The sequence below is a fragment of the Camelus bactrianus genome, chromosome 6, assembly GCF_048773025.1.
Source record: "Camelus bactrianus isolate YW-2024 breed Bactrian camel chromosome 6, ASM4877302v1, whole genome shotgun sequence".
Lineage (NCBI taxonomy): Eukaryota > Metazoa > Chordata > Mammalia > Artiodactyla > Camelidae > Camelus > Camelus bactrianus.
The window spans coordinates 31,449,888-31,463,617 of record NC_133544.1 but is presented as its reverse complement, the minus strand read 5'-3'; the positions used below and the strand labels follow the sequence as shown (position 1 = coordinate 31,463,617).

General features: G+C 45.8%; 1 long non-coding RNA gene across 2 annotated transcripts in view; it reads right to left on the bottom strand.

The window, feature by feature from the left end:
- Window positions 1–10,117: 10,117 nt before the first annotated feature.
- The window catches only part of LOC123618848 (uncharacterized), a 282,431-nt gene continuing 278,818 nt past the window's right edge, over window positions 10,118–13,730 (bottom strand). The window contains exon 14 of one of the 2 annotated variants that reach the window (XR_012507488.1): window positions 10,118–10,719. This is a non-coding gene — a long non-coding RNA (uncharacterized LOC123618848). The remainder of the gene's footprint in view (window positions 10,720–13,730) is intronic. The other variant, XR_012507489.1, reaches the window with a different exon arrangement.

Here is a 13,730-nt window from a genome sequence, read left to right as displayed (position 1 = left end):
ACTTCCTTCACTTAGTATGACAATCTCCAGGTCCATCCACGTTGCTCCAAATGGCATTGTGTTATTCTTTTTTATGGCTGAGTAGTATTCCATGCAATGTAAGTTCATTCCTCGCTCATGTAAAGTCCCATCTCACATTTCTAAGAGGCTTCCCATGGTGAGCTTTGCAGACACAGAAGTACCTACTTTAGTGTCTCTACCTGCTAGAGCTTTTCAAGTCAGCCTGCAGATTGGAAAGTGAGGATGGAGGCTGCTGCAGTGGCCAGGCTGGCGGCAGAGCACGCCCCTCTTTTTGCCAAGTGTACCATTTACCACATGAGGACTTTGGGACTTGTGATGACAGGGTCTGTTTCTGACCCACGGATTTCCTTTCGCCAGCACCAGGGATGGGAGGACTTGTAAAGCCAGCGCCAATCTCAGTGTCTGTGGCTTATTTAGAGCAGACTGCTATTGAGTCTTAGTTGGGTGGAGCTGATAAGACCCATGCAGTGCCCACCTCCATAAGGGGGTCCCGGCTAAGGGGTGCCAAGGAGGCCTCCACTCCAGGCCTAGCACGGAGACCATAGCCCATATGTCCCTTTCTCCTCTGAGAGATTAATCATGATATGTGAGTTTGGACAGACACCTGCCCCATGAGCTGTGATAATTCCCCCTGAAAACTCGTGAAGACATCTTTGCCTCCGTAGAAGTACCTTTTGTGTGAGTGAGGGAGTTGCAGACTCAGGCAACTCTCAGCTCTTTGAAGCAGGTCTTAAGATCACCCTCCCTGCAGAATCCCAGCAGCAGACGTCCCCTATCCCATCCACGTTCCCTCCCTAGGACTCTCTCCAGCCATCTCTCCACTCAGCTTGGTGTCAGCTCAGGCCAGGCAAACCAATTTTAATCCGAGGGCAAGTAAAAACATAATTCAGAAGTTTAATCTGTTTCCCCAAAAAGCATACAGTTCTCTGTTCATTGTGCATTTTTTTAAGCATCTGGAAAGACAAAAGACATGCATTTGTCAGTACAGAGACAGCTGCTCACTTGTTTGTGGAGTTTGCAATTAAATACCCAGCTTCTGCTGCCCAGTGCGATCTATTTTGAAGGGCAGGAGAGGAAAGGAGAATTTTAACTCAAAGCATTGATCAGAGGGAAGCAAAACCCTGTCCAGACACTGGATTCTCTTTGAATAAGGATGTTGGTGCAAAACACCCAGGATCTGAATTGTCTCCCGGATGGGGCTGCTTTTTGCTTAATGTTATCTCAGAGCCTTCACATTCCCCTGGAGGAGCCCACAGATCAAGATGGATGAGCTTTTCCAGTTGCCTAAATATTTAAAGAAGTAAGCAGGCTCCCGCCCCTTCCTGGAGGCCTAGGTTTAACTCCTTGCTGGGTTGCAGCTGAGTGCACCATTGTATAAAGCACCAGGCCCGCTGTTCCAGCAGAGGGCAGCCAGTGAAACTGCACTTGGTCCCCAGAGCACAGGGGACTTGCCACCATCTCCCTTTTCAGGAGGATGGGAAGGTCTTTAGTCTGCCCTCCTTCGGAGAAGGTCGCTCTGTTCCCCAGAAGCCATTCAGTCATAATAGATATGGTTGGAATGATAGCCCTGAGGCTGTGGGTTAGAAAAACACATTTATTTGAGAAGGCATGAGACCACAGTAATTAAGTGACACAAATGAACACGAGTTAATGAAGTCGTGATGGGATTGTGTGTGCCCCACGGCCACCGCCCCTCCTCCCTTTGCAGCAGCTGGGCCAGGAAGAGCAGGGTCAGGAAAGGGGGCGTTCTGGAAGGTCCCCTCACTACACCCCCCAAACTCTCCTGGAAAGTTAGTTCTAAAGGGGAAGAGGGCTGCAAGGGCCCGAACCTGCTGTGTTCTGTCCCTGGACTCGGCTGGCAGCTTCTTGGTGTAACTTTGGACAGGCTTCCCTGTACTTCAGTCTCAAGCTTTGAAGGATTGAGAATCCTTATCCCCGTGTATTTTGAAGAGCACAAAGTGATTCTTAAAGAAAGCATTTAAACAAAAATAAAAACACCAACAGAAACAGACTCACAGACATAGAGAACAGACTCATGGTACCAGGGGCTATAGGCGGTGGGAAGGGATAAATTGGGAGTTCGAGATTTGCACCTTTCGCGGAGTGATGGAAATGTTAGGTATCTACCTCGATTGTGGTGGTGGTTTCATAGGTGTACATCTATCAAAATTCACCAAATTGTACATTTGAAATATGTGTAGTTTACTGTACAGAAATTACACCACAATAAAGTTGTTTTTAAGAAAAGCACCAACAATAACCAGTGATACATGTACACAGTTTTACCGGCCATTCATTCTTTTAACAAAAATTGATCGAATGCTACCACGTGTCAGGCGCTGAGACCCTAGTGGTGAATGATGGTAATGAGGAGCATGAAGATAACACCAGCAACAGTAGTAATAACCACGCCTGTGCTTGCTGTTTTCCAGGCGTTGTTCTAAGTGTGTGGTGCGCATTAATCCATCCGTCCCTGCAGGACCCCGATACTACACAAGACAGGCCAGCAAGGCACAGGCCCTGCCCACAAACAGCAGGTAGTAGGTGAGGCAGGACCTCCGCTGGGAGGGAACAGGGGTGCATGGAGGGCACGGCCGGCCCGCGGAGCCAGGGAGGGCGATGGAAGCAGGGCTGGCTGGGCGCATCCCCAGCTGCTAAGGCAGGAGGGAGAAGTCGCCTGGAGCTCGAAGGGCAGCCTTGAGGGGACCGCAGAGATGATAGTTCCACTGGCCGGAGTCTGAGGTCCTGGTAAGATTTGCTGGTGGTGGAGGAGAGGGTAAGAAAGACTTCCTAAAGGTGGAGACGAGGGATGTCCCCCAGAGACATGAAGGCTGGTGGGAGCTGGTCCTGGGGGCGGGGATGGGGGGCGTGACTGAGGTCCTGGAGGGTCTGAGGAAAGGCTGCACCCCCTGGGGCTCAGATTCCAGCACTGGTGGGCTGGGTGGGGAGCGGCCTCCCCGCTGTATTCAGGAGGTGGCGTGTTATTCTGAGGGCACAGTCGGACTTCCCGTTGAGGAAGAGCACGTGGCCGCGGTGTGGGGTACAAATGAAAGAGGGCTTGAGGGTGTGGCAGGGAGCCCCGAGGAATCTGGGTGTGCACTGGCAGCGAGTGATGAGGGCTGGGGCGGGGCTCAGAGGCAAGAAGGAGATGGAACTGAGAGATAACTAGGAAGCGGGGAGGAGGGGAGAGGTTGTGACCTAGGGTGATTCCTGGGAACCCCACATCTGTGCAGAGCAGTGACAGCGGCAGGGCTGAGGAGGGAGGCTGCTGTCCCCTCCCCCCTGTCTACATCCCACCACCCACCTTGGTCCACAGGACCCTGAACACACCGCTCGTTTAGGTGCCCATGTAACTCCAAGTCCAGCGGGGATGACTTCAGAACGCAGACTCCATGGCAGTGCCCAGCAGCCACGCAGATGGCTTCCTCAGACACGCGGTGGCCTGACTCAGCCTCTGACCGTGATGCATTTGCTTCCAGATCTTTCCTGACATCAGCCCTGTCAGCCTGCTGGCTTTTCTTCCTCCCACAAGAGATCCTTAATCTGGGGTCAGACTCCCTCAGGGTCCATGGATGTGGTTCAGAGGGGCCACGGTAACTGGAATTCTGGGTGGAGTTTCATGTGCCTGTGAGGCTTTTCTGGGAAGAGCACACAGAGCTGGCAGATTCTCTGAGGGGTTTATGATCCCAAAAAGCTTCTGACTCATTGATCTGAGCTTTGATTTCAAGGTTAAAATTTTTCTGGCCAATTTTCCTTCTCATTATCACCATCCCGTCCCAGCGGGAAGGTCCTTGGACCGCATTCACCTCATCTCTTCACAGGATTGCCAGGAATTAAAAATAAGTGTTGGCCTGTTAACTCTTGTCCCCATCCTGCCCTGAAATGCCTCCACTACCCGGCACTAGATAATTCAAAATCCTCACCTCTAGTATTTATATTTTATGACAGGAAAAAACCATTACCTGAGGCCCTTCGTCCTGCGGGTCCCTGTCAGTTTTGAAGAGGGATAAGCTTGCTGTGTGCCCGCCTGGTTTTGGGTCTCCTGATGTGACAGACCCTTATGAATAGTAGCAGCTGACATGTGTTGGTATTTCTATGTCGGGTTCTGTGGTAAGCACTTTTCTGGCATTCTCTCATAAAACTTTTGGTGCTCTGGACACAGACACTGAAATTATCTCAATTTTAAAATGAGGAAACTGAGGCCTAGCGTAAATAGCCAGCAGGAAGCAACAGACCCAGGAGTCATACTCAGGTGGTCAAATTCCAGAGACTTTGTCTCAACCTCCCCCTGAGCCCGGTCTTCCCTTCATCTGTTCCCTTGCCCCCACTCCCACCCCCAGGGGTCACTACTCCTACTTGCCTCATAGCTTGGCATCCGTACCAACTAGAGTCAAGTCCTAACCCTTCTCACTGAAGTCCGTTTTGGAAGCAGTGAACAAGAGCTGCTCCACAGAGGAAGCAGTATCTTTTTAATGGTAGGAAAAGCCAAAATCAGTATCTCTCACTAAGGGGTGATTTGAAAGGCCAAGAAAGTTTCTGTTACCCCTCAAATATTTCCCTAACCTAGAATTCCAATGTCGAAAATTTCAACATTAGAGATTCATTCCTTTGGATTGGTTACACCCCCCACTCCATTTGAGCCTCTTAAAAAAACAAGAATAAACTTAGGGATATGAATTAGGGAGTCCTGTGAGCTTTAGTGATAGCCCTGAAAGATCTGAGTGCAGAGGATGTTCAAAGAGGGAAGAGAGTACATAATAGGTCACTCACTGAAAGCACTACCAAGGAGCAGCCCTGCCTGTGACCCCTACCTCGTCACCACGTTGGAAGGAGTTTTGTGGACTAGACTCACCACTGATCTCCAATACTAGACTCTCCAGTGTCTTGGCTGCTACTTCCACAGCTGAGGGAGTCTGTGCAAGGACAGTCTAGCCTTGAAGTCCAAAGCTCTTGAAGTTTCCCTTTGCCTGTCCCCTTTGTGAGGTTGGGGAGCAAGTGATCTGTCACCTCTGAGAAGTCAGCCAGTGGCCTAACAATACCTGATGTTAGAGGGACTGGCCTTGGTGTCTGGAAAAGGTGGTCCTACAGTTATACCATAAGGGCAACATTATCCCCAGGGGGCCAGGATGCAAATGGTTAACTAATGGCTTGAGAACAGCCCCCAGGATCCCTCCCCCGGGTCCCAGGATCAGATATATCAGGCTTTCCTTTGTCCTGCGGAGGCCACTGGACTTTTATTGAGAAGACACTCTGTTATGAGTTGAGTTGTGTCCTGCCAAAATCCACATGTGAAGCCCTAACCCCTGGTACCTCAGATTGGCTGTATTCGGAGCGAGGACCTTTAAAGAGATAATTAAGCGAAAACGAGGCTCTTAGGGTGAGTCCTAATCCAATCTAACTGGCATCGTCCTATAAAAAGGAGGGAATTTGAACACACAGAAAGACAACAGGGATGTGTGTGCCCAGAGGGCCGACCACGCGAAGAGGCAGCAAGAAGGTGGACATCTGCAAGCCAAGGAGAGAGGCCTCAGAGGAAACCAGCCCTGCTGACACCCTGACCTTGGACTTCCAGCTGCCAGAACTGTGAGAAACCAAATGTCTGTCGTTTAAGCCAACTAGTCTGCAGTGTCTTGCTTCAGCCCTAGCAAACTAACACAGATTCCATGAGATTTAGAGTAAAATCTCCAAAATGGTATGTACCTAGATGATCCTTTGAGGTGAAGGAAGAAAATATTGTAACATGTATGTCTATGGATTTCCATCTGAGTCTACTTAATTTCAATTTCTGATGTATGTTGTAAAATGTACGTAAGGCATGAGTGGGGGAGGACATGCGTGTCACATGACACATTAGGGGTGTGTGCTTAAACATTTTATAAATCGGATAAATAATCCAAAAGTTTGGAGACCACTGAGCCAAGATGGCGGCTGGCTGTGTATCTCTAAATCTGAAAGACAAGTAAGAGTAACTTCTCTTCTCATAATTATAAGGGCCCTAAAGAGTTCATCATTTGTTCCCTATTCTTTCTCCAGCTAACTGAAGATGTTTCGGGAGCTACTCTTTGCCTACATCAGGGAGATTTACGTTGTCATTACTACAACTGTTATCTATGAGTACTTGTGAGTAACGATTCACAGAAATGTACTCTATCGAGGGGACTGGAGGCCGCAGAAAATCAATCCATTAAAACCCATGCTTTGCTTAAACCTCTTCCTTTGGTCCTCCCTCGCCCCCTCAAAGACTGAGCCACTTGGCCTGGCTCTGCTCAGCTCAGACTCACTCTGTGATTAGACAGGATGTGGACGGTTCCTGGGAGTGACGTCCCCTGGCAGACCCGGCAGAAGTGTGAGGATGTTTTCTGGGGGCTCTGCGTCGAATCCGCCAGCGGAGTGTTTGAAGTGGAAAAAGTCAATGCTGTGGTGGGGACATTAAAACTGTCTCTCTGGCTGAGTGGTTAATCTCCTTTCATTGTTTAAATGTGTCTACAGGGCCCAGGAGAGTCACAAATCTGCATGAAGGGAAATCGGCTCTCAGAATTCACTGGCAGGTTTATCACTTTCCTGACTGCTGTGAGGAGGCCGGCCAGCCTGAGCTTCACCTCTCCACCAGCTCTTGGGAATCACTGTGACCTATGTCCTAAATAAGTGCCCCTCTGACAGGAGCATGAGCAGAAATGGCGTCCCAGGGCAAGGCCCTTTGAGACTGATCAGGCCATCATTGGGTTGGTGTCTCGATGGTGCCATTTCAGGACAATGTCGGTCACACTCAGAGTCATGTATGAGGTCTCATAGCTTTGCTCAGACCACACGTGGTCAGGTTTGGTTCTCAGCTTTCTGGAATAAATGGAATGTGACCAGATAGCAGAAAAGCGGGGTGCTCTGCAGGCAGACAGATGTGGTGTGGGATGCCAACTCTTCTTTTAATGGGTGTGAGATCTGGGGAGAGGCATACACTTTCTCTGGCTCTCCGTGTTCTTGTCTCTAAAATGGGGATAACAAGACCTACTCTGTGGTGTCACCGTGGTGATGGCTAAATGCAGTACTGTGTGCAGAGAACATGGCGGACACGCAATCGTGTGGGCTCCCTCCCTTTCCCTCCCGGCAGGCAGAGAGCTGACCTGCTCTGTCACTATATTATCTCTATTTGCAGTCGTCAGTCATCGCTGTGCTTCCCTGTATCCAGCTCAACACGACGAAGGCTTGCTTTGTTTTTTTTCCCTCTCAATAGTATTAATTCATTCTTTTATTCAGTCTTTCAGCACATGTGTAATTTTCTGGTGCTATGCAGGTGCTGGGGACACAAGATTGAGCAAGTTAAACACTGTGCTTGTCCTGGGAGAGCTTCTAGCTCACGGCCAAGGTAGACAAGTACCCACTGGCCTGTCTTAGCAGGTAGTCATGGGGCGCCTCCCTCAGGAAGTGATGTTTGACTGAGCCCTGAAGGAAGTGCACTAATATGGCCACATTCCCTCCTTCCACTGACTCATGATCAAGGACAGATAGTCATACACTGGCAAAAAGGGTATTCAAGGCTTATCAGGCAGAGAGAGAGCAAAGTCACAGCCCTGGCTTTGTTATTTTTGTTCTCTAAGCAACTGAGCTGGCCAGACATGTCCTCAGTCTCAATTTGGAAGTAGAACTTGAAAGTAGGACTCAACAAAGTACAGAGTTTGGCAATTTGATGACAGAAGTCTGGCATTGGTGTTTTGCATGCTGTTTGACTCAGAAATTCCACTTCTGGAAATTTACACTAAAGAACTAACAACTTACTTGTACAAAGATTTGACTATAAGGATGTTGTTTGCCAAATTAGCACAAAATTTGGAACAATCTAGGCCCTTTAATACTAGATTGGGTAAATAAATCTCAGTAAATGTGTTCAGAGGAATAATATACAGCCATTAAAAATGATATTACAGAAAATAGGTGTTAAAATGGAAAGAAGTCCATAATGTATGTTAAATGGAAAAAGGGAAATTAGAAAATAGCACATATAGTGCAATTTTAAAAATATTCTTTCTTTGAAAAAATCTGAAAAGAATATGTATGAAAGTATTATTAATAATTATTTCTGTGTTGTAAAAGTAAGGATAATTTTTATTGCCTTCCTGGTTTATTTTTAAGTTTTCCCTGAGTTACTATACATTCTTTGTGGATTAAAGAAAAGTTAGCATAATAAATAGAGCTTTCACATGAAAAGATGGTCAATATCATTAGTCACTAGGAAAATGAATATCAAAACCACAATGAAATTTCATTTCACTAGGATGGCTATTATCAAAAAGATGGACAATTTCCAATGCCTGCAATGATGTGGAGAAATAGGAAGACTTACACATTGCTCATGCAGCCCCTTTGGAAAACAGTTTGGCAGTTCCATAAAGTTACATATAAAGTTAGTAAATATCCCAACAATTCTACTCGTAGGAATATATCCAAGAGACATGGAAATATACATCCATATTTGAAAACTCCATATGAAACTCATATGAAAACTCGTACACAATTATTCATAGCAGCATTATTCAAAACAGCCAAAAGGTAGAAACAACCCAGTGTCCTTCAGCTGATGGACGGATAAACAAAATGTGGTAGATCATACAGCAGAATATCACTAGGCCATAAAAAGGAGTGAAATACAGATTCATGCTATAACATGGATGAACCTTGAAAACATTATGCTAAGTGAAAGAAACCCAACACAAAAGGTCATACATTACGTGATTCCATTTACGTAAAATCTCCAGAAGAGGCAAACTCATGGAGACAGAAGGTAGACAGTGATTGCTGGGGGCTGGGGGAGGGGGAGTGAGGAGCGACTGCTAATGAGTAAGGTATTTAAGGTGTTTCTTTTTTTGGAGTTATGGAAATATTCTTGAATTAGGTAGTGGTGATGGTCACACAAACTGTGGACATACTAAAAGCTACTGAATTGTACTCTTACAAAAAAACAAACCAGAAAAAATTTCCCTCTGCCATTAACCCTTTTAGACAATGAAGAATTACTGTCAAGGACTCCCCAACATGCAAAAGAGACAGATACCCCTGTAGCCCTTCCTGTGCCTTTCAAAACTGTAGGAAGTACACCTCTGTATGCATGTATTACCATGTCTTTTTATTCTTTTGTATCTTGGTGCTTGGACACCTTGCGGTCTTGCTGACCCAGGAGGGACTGTCCCTTCCAGTTCCTATAGATAGCAAACAACTCACCTGTGCGTGTCCCTTTCATATGCAGACCGAGCAATCCAGAGCCCATACCCTGAATCACCATTTTTATTGGGCTCTCACACTCAGGGTCACTATTGCCCTGCCCTAATCACCCCAGGGCCGGGTACCAACCAACTAGGGACAGCTGCTATGCCCCAGAGCCTAGTGACATTATTCAAACTAGACAATCCTCAGCCTGCTTACTCTGCCTCACCCATTCCTTCCAGAGGAAACACAGTAGAGGCTTTTGCCCATGGTTTCCTCTTGCTCCTGCCTCTTGACCAACTCTGGTGCTTCTCCATGTGGCCCTTCTGCCTGGCATGCCAGGCTTCCCATTCCTAGGGCTCTGTTAGTAAAAAGAACTTCTACCTCCGTGATAGTCATTTCCATGTCTGTGTGTCTTATAATACCTGATTAAAACAAATCGTGGGTACCCTTAAAACAATACACATCTGGAAGACTAGCAAACCCTGGCTGGACACATTACCAGCAATCACAAGATAATCAAAAAAATCAGTGCAACTATGGTTCTATAAGTGCTTCCTCCAGGACTCCTGACCCCACTGTTATGGACGGAGTTTTCAAAACCTCTTTGCCTGCACTTAGCCATCACCCGTTTCTACCCCATTATGAGTTAGCCATGAATACCCAGGCCTTAATGTCCCCAGTGTCTCATATGCCATATAAACACACACACACACACACACACACACACACAAATGTGATTTGCATTTTGGTCTCATCAGTCATAGAAGTCCCAGGCAGTAGGAACTGGGTGATTTGGATTTGCTCTGCATTACATTGCCTGACTCGACAAAAATTAAAGCAATCTATCTTTCACCCTCTTCCTTGTCAAAGTCTGACTGGCCATCTCAGACATAAAATGGGATCAGCTCTTGAGGGATTAGAGACAACCCCATGACACAGGGCTGGCCCCCGACACGTGCAGCAGAAAACCACCTAGAAAAACCTCATCTCCCCTCCCCTCAGGCAACACAAGAATTTGAATTTTTATTAAATATTGTCATATAAATATACATCAAACAACTGAATTTGTTGAGAATAGAAATTGCAAAAGACCCTCAAGGCCTTGTCTAAGTAACCGCAGGATTGTGTACCCCAGCAGAGGGCGAGCAGAAAAGAAGCTCTGATGGAGAAGGCAAGACCAAACTGGGACAAGAGAAGACATTTCCAGCTGTTTTTGTTGTCTGGCTTCAGCTGATAACACTTGATAGCTTTGCATCTTGCCCATTTTTCCATTGCCCTTGGGAAGTGTCCTGGTCTGACCAGACCCACTGAATAGGAGCCCAACCCAACACAACCCATCGCAACACTAGGACTGGACAAGCGTTACTTTCCATGACCAAGGTCTTTCTTCTCTTTAGATTTACTAAATGGCTCAGAGTTGATGGAACCAGAAACAATCACCAAGAGTCTCAAAGAATATTAGCTTCAGGCCGATCTCTGCTTTTGGAGAATGAGATTCCTTATCTGTAAAATACGGATAATAATAATTATTTCATAGAGATGTTGTGAATATTAACAAGATAATGCCTATAAAACCTTGACATCCACTTAAGGAAGGAAAGATAATGTCCCAAGCTCAGGGGGACTTGTTAGGAAATTGAGATTCTACTTCATTTACCTCCCTTTAAAAAAATGAAGAAGAAGGTACAATCTATTTCAAGGGATTAGTCTAGTCACATCACTTTCCTTCTAAACAATATTTCTCCTTCTGGCTGTATTTTGGATCCACTGCTAATGTGCATTAGTCTCCAATTTCCCTCCAGCCACTCTCCGGAAGTGCAATATTGGTTCTTTGTCTTAGGGATATTTCATTTCCTCAATCATGTTAAATCAAACAAACCTCCCATACCAGCAAACAGAAAAAAGCAGCTCTGGGCCTCTGAACTAATTTGCAGTGGCGAAACTGATCAGGCCTTCCTCCAGTGTCTTAATTAGGAGTCTTAATCCCTTTTATTTAAAACCAAAAGAAATGCAGGACATGGTAGGAAACTCTGAGCATATTTATTTAATACAGACAAAGAGGGTTTAGAAAGTTGGCTTAATATACAGTGTCAACAGAAATATATGTCCCTTTCTTTCTAATAATTCTTCTAGGATAAAGTATGGCTTATGCTCAGACTGGAACCATCAGTTTTCATGTCCTCTTTCATTTAAAGAGACAGTTATTCCCAACCTACTTTATGTTTCCTGAGACTTTTGACTGGTTTGCTTTCATTTCTCGTGTGACATAAGGAGAGAGTAACTCAGAGACTATATTTGATATTGTTCACATTGAATTTTTAAAAATGTGATGAATGGGTGGAGGTAGACGGAGGTTGACCGTGAGAAAATGAAGAGAGTGACGATGATCATGCATGGTCTCTGCTGACGTGGACTAGGGCTTCTGGCACAGATGCTGGAATGCCTCTGGGATTTGGTAGAAGGCGGGTTCTTCTCAAACCCCATCCAAAGTGGTTCAGTTCTTGAGGAAACAAATGGATGGTGTCAAGGTGCACTGACATGGCTCTTGCAAGGGTTGGTGAAGTGTACGTGCGGCACTTAGCAAGGGGCTTGGAACAGCACCCAGGACCGTCACCCACTGGTATGGTCAATGTAGGTTTCTGCGCAGCTTGCTTTTTTTTACAAGATAACAAGCATGTGAGCATTTATGAAAAACTAGGAGAGGGTGTTGATAACTGAGGTGAACTGTGGACACTATGAAAAGGATTAGAGATTCCAGCCAACCGGCCCCAGTGCTCTGCTTAGTCTTCAGGCCATTTTTTTCCTACAGAAATTGACAAGATCCTCAGAGAGCTCAGCCTCCTAAGAGGAGCACCCAGTATTTTGGACATTTCTCAGCACTGAACCCAGTGGGCAGTCATTCATGACATCCTCTTAGGATGCTCTAGAAGAGTCTCAGTGCCTTTGATCCAATGGGATCTCTCGCAATAATAATCAGTTTAATTGGTGGGAACTACCTAGGCGTGGGTTCACATGGGGACCACTGGCTTTATGCTCCCTTTCATGTAAAAAGACAGTCTTTTTAGATCTAATTGTTCATGAGTTGGAATAGAGCCAAATCTAGTCTGTGTTATCTTAAAAGGATTAATCTGATCACTTTCAAGAACATGGAGTAAGTCTAAATGGGCAAAATATTTAAAAAAAAAAAAAACCCCAAAAGTAACCTCAGGTATTTAAAATACTCTTTTTAATGTGTGAAATAATAAACTGACATAGCATTTTTTATACTTAAGTCATTGTCATATCTTTTATTTCATTTATTTTTACAGTACCCCTGTGAAGTTGTCAAGTCATTTTCCTACTTTACAGAAAAACAAAGCAAAACAAAGACAACTGAGAAAGAAAGCTCAGTAAACTGTCCAGAGAATACAGAGAAAAACAGAAATACAGGGTTGGAGTTTGGTGTCTTAACTATTAGACGCCAGAAGATTTGGAATAAATAAATCGGCTGTTTGTATGTGACTGGGCCCTTTTAAAAGACTGACAGGTGATGCTGAAAAGAATTAATCCTCTGAAATATCATAAACACCCACCCCTGCAGTTTTATTTACATTTTCCTTTGGGAAGGGATCTACTTGTGAACTAATCCACATCCCATCCAAATTATCAGTAATTCTGAAATTAGTGAAATCTAATAAGATTTGATTATTTACTGTCCCTCGGCACATAACCATTATCTGCAATCTAAAGCCTGATTACTACACGACTATACTATAAAGTGGGAGGTTTTCTTTGGTCTCCCAAACGTGTGGCTCGGCTTTGCATCAGGTGGTAACAGCAAGAAAATAACAAGCCCCACCTAACTCCTAAAGAAATGAGGAGGCCTGAGAGGGTTCAGATGTGGGCAAGTCCATCCCCAGGTTCCCCCAAGATGGTGAATCTGCTGCAGACCCGCATCATGCGGAGACAAAGCCGCAGAAGCATATGAAACACTTACAGATCAGCACACCCAGCCGGCTGTCAGCAGAGAGAACTGCGCCACTGAATAATCACAGCTGAAGCTATTGATTGGGACCACGAGAGAGTTTCACCCAAATGCTTTTAATTTGCCAAACAGAGGGTGGTGTGCTGCAGAGAGGTCGCTTCCCGTAACGGCTTCTCTCCCCCTGCTGATTAAGAGGAGTGCTTAACAAGGTGAAGGGGATTGTTTTTAAATCTTGCCAAGGAAAATCTATGGCCATTTGAGAGGTGGCCAATGAGAGATGAAGGGCTTGTCTTAAGAAAATGGCCTAAAACGACTGGTCTGCAATGGGCTTGGTCCTGTGGGAGATCCAGTCTGGTCACGGCCCCCAGATTCTTGCTGGCCAGAGGGTCCGTGCCTTGCTCCACCAGAGAGATGACGGACCTAAGGCTGAAATAACAGCTGGGGGCCAGGTGGGCTCTCTCTCTGGGTTCATCACACTTGCGACCCTCCTGTGACCTCAGAATATCTCTTGATCTCAACGCTGGGGCCCCTACCCTTGATGAGGAATGAC